Source organism: Lissotriton helveticus, chromosome 4_1, assembly GCF_964261635.1.
Source record: "Lissotriton helveticus chromosome 4_1, aLisHel1.1, whole genome shotgun sequence".
NCBI lineage: Eukaryota > Metazoa > Chordata > Amphibia > Caudata > Salamandridae > Lissotriton > Lissotriton helveticus.
Window position 1 is genome coordinate 1,516,595,528 of NC_136063.1, and position 9,848 is coordinate 1,516,605,375.

At 44.2% G+C, this 9,848-nt stretch overlaps 1 protein-coding gene across 1 annotated transcript in view; it reads right to left on the minus strand.

Annotated features, from left to right (window-relative positions):
* Positions 1 to 9,388, minus strand: part of LOC144829207 (aromatic-L-amino-acid decarboxylase-like) — a 626,175-nt gene extending 616,787 nt beyond the window's left edge. Inside the window, exon 1 of the mRNA XM_078688108.1 lies at positions 9,121 to 9,388. The gene's annotated coding sequence lies outside the window, so the exon portion shown is untranslated. The remainder of the gene's footprint in view (positions 1 to 9,120) is intronic.
* Between the last annotated feature and the right edge of the window lie 460 nt (positions 9,389 to 9,848).

A 9,848-nucleotide genomic window follows, 5' to 3' on the forward strand; every position in this document is an offset into this window, starting at 1 on the left:
CATATGGTCTCAACAAACAACCAACAATGTACTGCTGTTCGTGCTGCATGGCAGTAAGTTATTTATATCACTGTCTTCCAACCCTTTGTGGGCCACTCTATGCTGCATCACAAAACACAATGAAGACTTCAACTGAGGCCTTGGCATGTGCATGCCTTCTCAGTGATATACACCACCTCATCTAGTCCCACCCTGACCTGCCAAGAAGAGAAATATCTGCACACAACACCCAGAAACTTCCACAGGTGCACTCTTAAGTACACAACTGAAATGAGAACTGACTGCTCTCATAACCAGCTCACTACTCTATGAAAAGATCTCTTCACATTGGCCTGAACTCCTTAGCCACGGCGCGAATTTCACTGCGGCGCAGGGGGTTGGGGTGTGAGTCCGGCGCCGCTGTGCGCGTGCCAGAACCACGCTGCCATGAGTCACGGGCGGCTTGTGCTCATGACGGCGTGGTTCCGTCATGGCCCCGCCCACTCATTAATTCACCCGCCATGTGGGCGGAGCGGCAGCAGCATGACGGAACCATGCCATCATGAGCACACGCCGCCCATGGCTCATGACGGATTGGTTCCGTCACAAGCATGGAACGGGTTAAAACATCCCTTTCTAGCTTAGAACAGGTTTATTTCAGAGCCAAAGATCAGCCTAGGGATTATATACAAAGGAAAATCTGAATAGAAGGCATTATAGTCGTCTTGCTGTGAGTTAACAGTGGCACCAACCACCCTCGCTCTCTGCTCCGGTGATAACTAGGGAAGGATGGGTCTCAATTTAAGGATGAGATGACAGCAGCTACTCACTACTGCACCTATCTATGTGCTAAGTGATATATCTGCAAAGAAAACGAAATTTTCGACTTTCTGGCAGCCGCAAATTCATGTCTAAAGATTTCTGAGGTGGGGGTAAAGATAGAGAATGCATGGTATTTGTAATTTTGTTTATTTTAGGGTTTCAAGGCTTGAGGGCCTCTATGTAAAATTGTAGTTGAAACTGCTATAGGCTATAGGTTTTTGTTGTTCCAATTGTCTTGGTGTTGATAGGTGTTCTGTGCCCTACTCATGTCAGTGGTGTAGCAATTGTGCAGTGGACCCTAATACAAGCAAGGAAATTGTGTCCTCTGCTCCCCATCCAATCATTGTCTAGTAAAAACAACCACTGAGCCCCGGTATCACTGAATTTGCTCCACTATTGAAAGATACACTCTTTGGGAAAGTTAAAACAGCGGTGAGCCCAGCTAACTTGATTCGTCCCAAAACGAGAACCTAATCAAAGCTGCAAAACTACATATGCATACAAAACATTAATATTCAGGAGAGGGAGGATTATACATACTAAGGATTTATTTGATTGAATAGTTGATTATTAATAACTGATGGCTATTTTAAATGTTATATTTACTATTTGTATACATTGTTTTAATATGTACAGTATGAGTTTGAAATTTTGTATTTTGACCCTGAGAATACCCGGATGAGCTAAGCTCCTCTCCTGCCTGATTTGTATGATTAAAACTTGGAGATTGATGAATAAATGCTGGATTGGAAAATAGAAGTTTGAATATTTCCTATGGTTCTAAAATTACTAGTGCAGAAATGAGATACTGGTCTGTAGATGGAATCTGCCCCGCTCTCTTAGAAGGGTTAAGTGCTGTTTCCGGCCAATTGTTGTTCCAGGGCTCTCCCCTACCATATTGTCTTTAATGCACCTTTATTAATGGTTGGAAGCTGAATGTTCTCTAAATTCTTTGCCTGGGTGACGCTGTTATGATTTATGGCCAATGCCCAACAGTAGCCACCTTAACAGTTTGCTATGTTGCATAAAAGAACCAGGTAGTAACATTGAGACTTCAATGAAGGTCTTTTTGAAATTCTGAAAGTCTTGTTCAATTGGCTCATCCCAAAGGAATCCATGAAGCAAATTTTCTTTCTTGAGCTGGTTTGATCTAAAGCAAGTTTCATTAGTAAATCCCCTGATGAATTGAGAAGAAAAATTGGCTAAGCAGAAAACATTGGTTTTCCTTTAATAATTTTAGCAATGCCCATTCTTCAATGGCTGCTGCTTTCTAAGGATCCAGAGACACATCAGCTAAACTCAAGAAGTAGCCAAGAATTTTTTTTCAAATTCCAATTTCTCAGATTTGTCTTAGTCTTGTTAATACAGTGATAATTCCCTGATCCTGCACAATAGAAAAAATCCATATGTCATCTAACTAAATACCTACAAACTGATCAAAAATATACGATACAAAAGTGGTCAATAAATGATTGAAAAAAAATGGGTGCCATTAAAGAGACCAAAGCCCCTTACTTGATACTTATAATGCAAAAAAGGCATCCAAAGAGCGGTCTTGCACTTCCCTCCTTCTTTCTAGCAAAGAAGATAATATACCCCATGGAGATCTTTTTCTGTAATGATTCATGTTTTTGTATCAAAGCCATTGGGTAGCAATCTTTATTGTCACCTGATTTAATCCCTAATAGTCAAACAGCTTAATTACTGGTTCTTATCAGGAACCAAAAATAAGGACACTCTTGCAGATGAAGTTCAGCAGTCAGTTAAACCATTCTAGAGAGTCTCTTGCAGGCATGTTTTAAAACATCATCCTCCCCCTCTGATACAGAAGAGGTTCGTCCACATGGAATCATCGCATTAGAAATAGTTGGAATTGCACAGTCTATTTCTCTACTGGTGGTAGAAGTTTCTTTTGGGTTTATCAAAAACATTTGCAGAGGTTTAGCGTTAGGCAAAGTCCGTATCGATTGAGGCTATAGCACTGGGAACACGAGAAGCTGAAAGTGGAGGCTTCACAGGTGACTAATGATTTTTACTGAGGAACCAATGTTCTAGACAAAATGAAGGTGACGGAGACAAGTTTATGATCACCCATTTCATGTAAGGAGACAATCACAAAAGGAGGATGGAGCACACTGCCCAGCATACCAGCTCACAATTAGCCCAGGTGCATTGTGGTAAATGTAATGCATGATAATACTCTCTTCAGTTGAAAGTCCTTAGTACTCACCATTGTTTGAGCAGACAGTGCTGTGTATCAGAGTGGTACAGAGACCTGAGAAGAATGGGCAGCACTTCCAGCACCCTCAAAACAACCTGTTGCTCTCTACTGATGAAAGAATGACTCCTGAAACACATGTCTAGAGTAAGTTTGGGCAGAGTTTGCGGAGTTCCGCTGCACTACGCAGAGTTCCACAAGCGGCGGAGTGTGTTAGGTTGCGATACTTGCACTGATTTTTAGAGCCGGGTGTTTGTCCCGCGCTGGAGAATGAGAGCGAACTGCACCATGTGCAGCACAAGAGTGCGCTGCTACTTTCTACCGCTCGAGTAAATGTACTATTTGAGCGGCACCTTCCTCAACATGATGGAAGGTTTCTCAACGTGAGCTGTAGCAGCCATACGCGACCGCCCTCATTGAGAAATCTCGCCGGGAGGTGGTCTGGAGTAGGAGTTTTCTCGCTCACCAGCTTAAAGTAGAGGATCGCAGAAAAAACTCTTGTTAGACTTGGCATCTTTTGGCGTGTTTCCCCTGTCTGTTTGCTGTCTGACCTCCCGGTTTTTGCTGGTTTAGTTTCTCTGCGCACTTTCTCACTGCTGTTCAGTGTTAAAGTGCAAGTGCTCCTGTTGTAAATGTTGTAATGTATTGGTGATTCAATGATTGGTTATTTGATTTACTAGTCAGTCCCTAGTACAGTGCACTGTGTGTGCCCAGGGCCTGTAAATCAAATGCTGCTAGTGGGCTTGCAGCACTGGTTGTGCCACCCACACAAGCAGCACTTCAAAGGTAACTCAGACCTGCCACTGCAGTGTCTGTGTGCAGTCTCATACTGCCATGTCGACTTGGCAAGTGCACCCACTTGCCAAGCCCTTACCTTCCTTTTTCTTACATGTGAGTCACCCTTAAATTAGGCCCAATGTATACCTATGGGCAGGGTGTACTGTATGTGAAAGGTAGGACATGCCCTGATGTGTGTGGCATGTCCTGATAGTGAAATACTGCCTATTTGTTTTCACTATTGAAAGGCTATCTGGCCCATGGGAAAACATGGAAGTTAATTAATAACATCTTATAAATATAAATTCCCATTGGAACCAGATAGGAAAATAAAGTTTAGTATACCTGAACTCCAAATCTAAAGATGCAGCTTTTAGTAAAGGTGATTTTTACATTCTGTGTTTGAAAGTGCCCCTTTTTGAAAGTAGGTATTTTCTTGCTTAGCCATCCTGTATGCCTCTGCTAGTTTGTGCATTGACTGTCTGGCTTTGGAGTGATGGGGGTTGGGGATGTGAAGTGGCTCCAGAGAGTCTGGATGAGTCAGGACTGGGCTGAATAGACCGGTGCTGAATTTAGAGTAGTGGGAGGAGATTTCCTTGAACCTGAATGGTCCTGGTCTGCTGCAGACGATTCTGCATCCGCCTCCTGCTGGAAAGCTGGGCTAGAGAGGACCAAACTGGTTTGGACTAAGAGACACACTCTGCCTAAGAGGACAAAGGCATTTGAAATATGAATATTGGGGCCCAGATTCCAGAACTTTAGAACTATTTTGGACCAAGAAGACTGCCAAGAAGAAGAGCTGGAGAAGCTGTGAGGAGGAACTACCACTTTGCTGAGTGCTTTGCTGTGTTGGCCTACCATGGCTGCTTCTGTCTTGGGCAGTGTAAGAACTGGAATTTATTGAGTTTCGCCAAGGGCTTGAGGTAGAGCTTGCCCCCTGTTCAAGAAATCTCAGAAACAGCAAACACTTCAAGTTCTTCTGCCATCAGCAAAGGGGATTGTGTGTTTTGTGCTGCAACAGGAAAAAAAGCAACCCAACGCTGTCTACGACGCTGCTGCCGATTCCATGACCTGAAGGCACCGCAGAGGGCTGCGCCGCACGCTGCACCGCAACTCTGGTCTCACCGAAGACACCACCTGACGCTGTCACTGAGCGACTGCTTGTACTGTGACTTGTGGGCATCGCACTTCACACCGCCTCGCTTCATGACGCCGCCTTGATATCCCCGACGATGACGCTCCACGCCGACATCGACAACGCTGCTTGCACCGTGGTTTGTGGGCACCGCTCATAAGTTACATGACGCACCACCCTCATTACACACTGCAGCCTTAGCCCACTGACGCCAGCACCATTGACTCCAGTTCGCCAGCCGACAACAGAGCTACAGCAACGACAACGACGCTGCTTGCACCGTGGCCTACCAGCACCGCAATGAACACTGCATCACTTCGCACCGCAACCCTGGTCTTACTGATGCTGCTTTCCGACCGTCTCCGAGGGCACTGCACACCGCATGGCTGCACTTCGCCCCGCAGCCCACACACCTGCCGACGCCGGTGCTCCTGACTTCTACTCCGAGGAGTTCGATCTGCAACGTCTCTGACTTCAAGGGACCGAAGTCTCCTGCACCGACCTCCGGAACCGACGCCTGCGGATGCCGCCCTTTGGGGCTCATCGAGAGGTCACCGACGCCCTACATTTCTACAGGGAATGTTTTGCAGGTCTTCCCGACACCATAGCTGGCTCCATCTCCTTTTTCAGGGGATGAAGATGTGTAAGTCCATACTTTTGAGAAACTTTACACTCAGATTTTGTGAATAGCTGAAATGGGTGAAGTTAATCAAAAGTATACGAATAGATAAGACTTGTACATTTCACATAATTAATTTAGGATGATATTTAATCATTGCTATTCTGGTAATAGATCTTCAAGAAGTTACCCTTTCATATTTAAAGGCACAAAATGACACCAAAGTCATATAGTGCCTGATTATGAGTTAGTCGGTTGGACCGCCGTACCGCCGCCCCCAGTGGTCTTCCTTCCGCTGTATTACGATGTTCCTGCTGGCCAAGCTGCTGCTTTTCTGATGGTGGAGAATACTTTTTAATATGAGGTGATGCAGGTGTGTATATTTTGACAGCACAATTTTTAAATGTACACATATGCATGATATATGTGGAAAAAGACCTACTTCGAGTACTTTCCCACTACATAAGTCCAGATCATGTGTGCTCAGTGCAGTCAATGGGTAAATACTGCAAAGAAGACGTACCCGGATCTCGGCGCCAAGGAAGGGGGTCCTGGAGGAAGGGATCCATGTGGGAGACTGAAGGGATGAACAGGAAGTGGGTGTGTACGCACCCCAATTCCTTTGAAACCCGCCTTGCATGCAACTGCAACTCCAATTCTTGTTATTGCTGCCACTTGCCAGGGCCAGCGAGAGCTAAATGAGCAAGGAAAATCCTTGAGACTACACATTGGGGTTATGAGGGGGGGGGGTTCTCCTCATTTCAGGACACACCAATCTGTGCCCTTGGGGAAAACCAAATATTGCAGTTTAAGGGGTATCTAAGAATCAGGAGCCACACACACTATTGCCTAAGCAAAAATGACAGGGTAACTTTCAGGAATAAAGAAAAACAGGACTGGACGTCATGACTCCAGATTATTTTGGGCTTTTATCCTTGCGCCTACCTGCACCTCAACACATAGCCAATAAGTATCTCTGAAAGATCTCTAATTGTGAGTAGCCTCTTTTCCTGTAAACATTCTCGTGAGACCAGGGGCATAACATAGAACTCTGCAGTCAGGGTGGGGGGAAGACCTTGAGCCCAAGGCCAATTTGTATCTGTAAGCTATTTAAGTGTCAGGGACCTTCCACCCATTCTTCAGGTGACCCCATTATTTTGCATTATACCACTGTGAGATATCTCAAGTTTAGTTTTTCCTGCTGTTCTGGCTGATGACCCCAAAATGATAATGTCATTTGCTTACTCTGTGCTATTTTTGCTGACTCTTTCTGCCCATCCCGGCCATTCAATATCACATAATTTCCTGCCTTACTCAGTCTCCTCTGACCTGTTCTAAGGGCCAGATGAAGCAACGTTTGGAATACCAATTTCCTAATTGTGATTGTCTCTGCATAGCAATCAGGAAATCAGAATTCTTAAAGTATGAAAAAAAATCCAAATACCGATTCCTAGTAGGTTGCAAAACGATCAACCTAATGAGTATTAATGAGGTAGGTCACAATTTGCAACCCATTATGAATCTCAAGCATCACAGGGATGGTTGTCAGCAGACCACCATGTCTGTGATTGATTTTTAATAAAGCAATCTTTTTTTAAATGCAGCCTCATTTTCCATAATATAAAACGAAACCCATTTAAAAATAGGAAATGAAACCTTTAAGTTTCATTTTTTAAGAGTAAGCAATGGTCTGTGGAACCACTACTTGCTCTTACAAAATATTTTTTAAAGCATTCCCAAATGCAAATTGGCTTGATGTATTTGGCCCTACATCTCAAGATTCTTTCTGATAGTAGAGTGAAGCTTTCCAGTTGCATCTTATCTGCTGCCACCTCTTGTTGCGACTACCAACAGCATCCACAAATAAAACCACCACTCACCTTCTTCCCACTGAGCCAAGAACGAATTCCTAAACCACAGCACACCGGATGTGTGCAGCAGCTGCTCCTTCACTGACTCACACTCCTCCTTTCATCTCTTTTAGAAAGCAGACACCTTTATCACCAGCACCCTGTCCAAACTCGTAAGATCGACAGTCTCAGATAATTGGGGCTCTGGAATTATGCAATATTGCTGCTGTGGCTTTTTCAGTATAGTTATGGAGTTGCCATATAATCTATCATCTGCTGCATTATCTACAGATTTTAACCAAAAAATTGTTTATTACTCAGACGGATCAATAATTACCAAAAATTGTGATGACACATATTGCTGTGGAGTGGAATGACCCTTCGCAAAGGTTGATGGAACACTTTCTGTTGCTTCTAGCTGTATTTGAGTGTTAAGCTGGTATTATTAAGGTGAAACCTTTACAGAGACATAAGTAAGCCTATCACAAAATGTGCCACATTACACCACACAATTTACCTTTTATTGCAGCATAATTTAGCCAACCATGCCACATATTTTGGTCCTCCTCTGCCGCATATTTCCAGTGGCCCAGCACATAACCGCATATGCAACTCTACAAGCTCTCCATGATATTAAGCCAGTCAATTAAACGTACCCCTTCTCCCGCATAATCCATCTACCGCGCCACCGACAGTCGTCACGAGCACTGCGTGCACACCTCACCCACTACTCTTGCACCGAAACAACAGGGTGACTTTTTAGCATCTATACCTAAATTTATATGCACTTTTTATGCCTATAAATCATTTTTGTTCATGATGCCCAAACGAAGCATTAATTAAGTAACATATATATGCGGACTCAAATAAAATCTTAAACAGATGGCGTTCCGCTAAATGTAGACTTTTACAAAGTTCAGAGTTCATATGCCCGCTATATACATGTATATTTATCTTACCTGAAACGTGGACCTAGCAAGAAACAAAAACACTGTATCTACAGAGTGCATTGTTTCCTGAAGCAGTCTAGGGGGCGTGCATATTTGAAATCTGGCAACGTACGACTATTTTCAGGCAAAGAAAATAGTCGTTCGAAACTTCTAATGAAGTGTTCTGCCAAAACAAATAACTGTTGGTTGCAGGTTTAATAATTTGCTAAACCACCGAACAGCCCCACGTTGTCCTTTATTTTCTATTTGTATGATACGGGAAATATGTGCCCAGAGATTTACATAGACCTAGAACGAGTCATCGCATAAATCCATTTTGTTCACATTGGTAAAAATTGTCACTGTATAAAAAAATAAAGTATGCTGAAAGGCTGCCACGCGGCTAACATTTTGTAGGTATCTACCTTACAGTTCATATACTACTTACTTGTAAATTAATATATGCATGTGGGTGTATAAAAACGTAACATCAATTAAGCAAGCGCGTTCAATTTACCTTAGCTTTAAAAAAAATGGAAAAAGTAAATCACACAAGTATCGATCTCGATCTCTGTATAGCCAGATACACATTTCTAATTGTTGTGTTTTTATAGTTGCTGGCTAAAAAGCAATTCGAACGATAAACATGCATGTGGTAATGAAAGCGACAGCCCTCGCGAGCTCGCTGGCACCTGTAGAATCAGCGGAGCCTGACTCAGCAGCAGACCGCTCGTAGTGACCGTTGCGTTTTCCTTGCGGTGAGTACAGATCCGCTATGGAGTGTTACTTACCCACAGCTGATGAGACGTCTTCGCTTCCTCTCACCCTCCGTCTGTTTCTCCGTCTTATCCCCGGTGACAGTTGTGATGCACGCAGCGAGTTTATATAGGCTAAGTATCCATGTCCTCTAAGCCAATCAGAGTAAAGTGCTTTGCGCGGCTCTGACATTTAGCTGCAGGAGCCGGCACTGGCGGAAGCGCAGAGCCCGAGGCACGGTGCGCGAGGTCATCGTGAATGAGCACAGCGTCCTCCTTATCTCAAGCAGAGTACTCTCGTTATAGTTCCAACGTTCACTGTGGGTGGGGGTCACCGAGTAGGCAACCGCAGCATTTACTACTCTTGGTAATACTTAACTTTGTGAATCTATCACTGGCAGACGTTGTGCCTCAATTTACTTTTTCCAGCACAGAGGATATAGTATCCCGACACCAGTACGGGTGGCCTATAAACTTCTATTATATTGTTTTGTACTTGCATTTATGTAGTGCTTGTACCCCTGATGCTGGTGTTTTGGAGCTTTATGCGGACAGTGACGTAGCGAAACTTGAGGGGCCCGTTCTAAAGTACACGGAGAGTGCTCCTCCCACCCCGCCCGAGTCAGGAACTTTAAGCCCGGGGTCGCACTGCCAGTGCACAGTGTCGGCCAGTGGGCGTTGCGTGACTGCCTGCACAAGGTATCAAACTAAGGGGTCCCTGACCCAGTTAGACCCCCCACCCCAGGATATTGAGACATCGATTA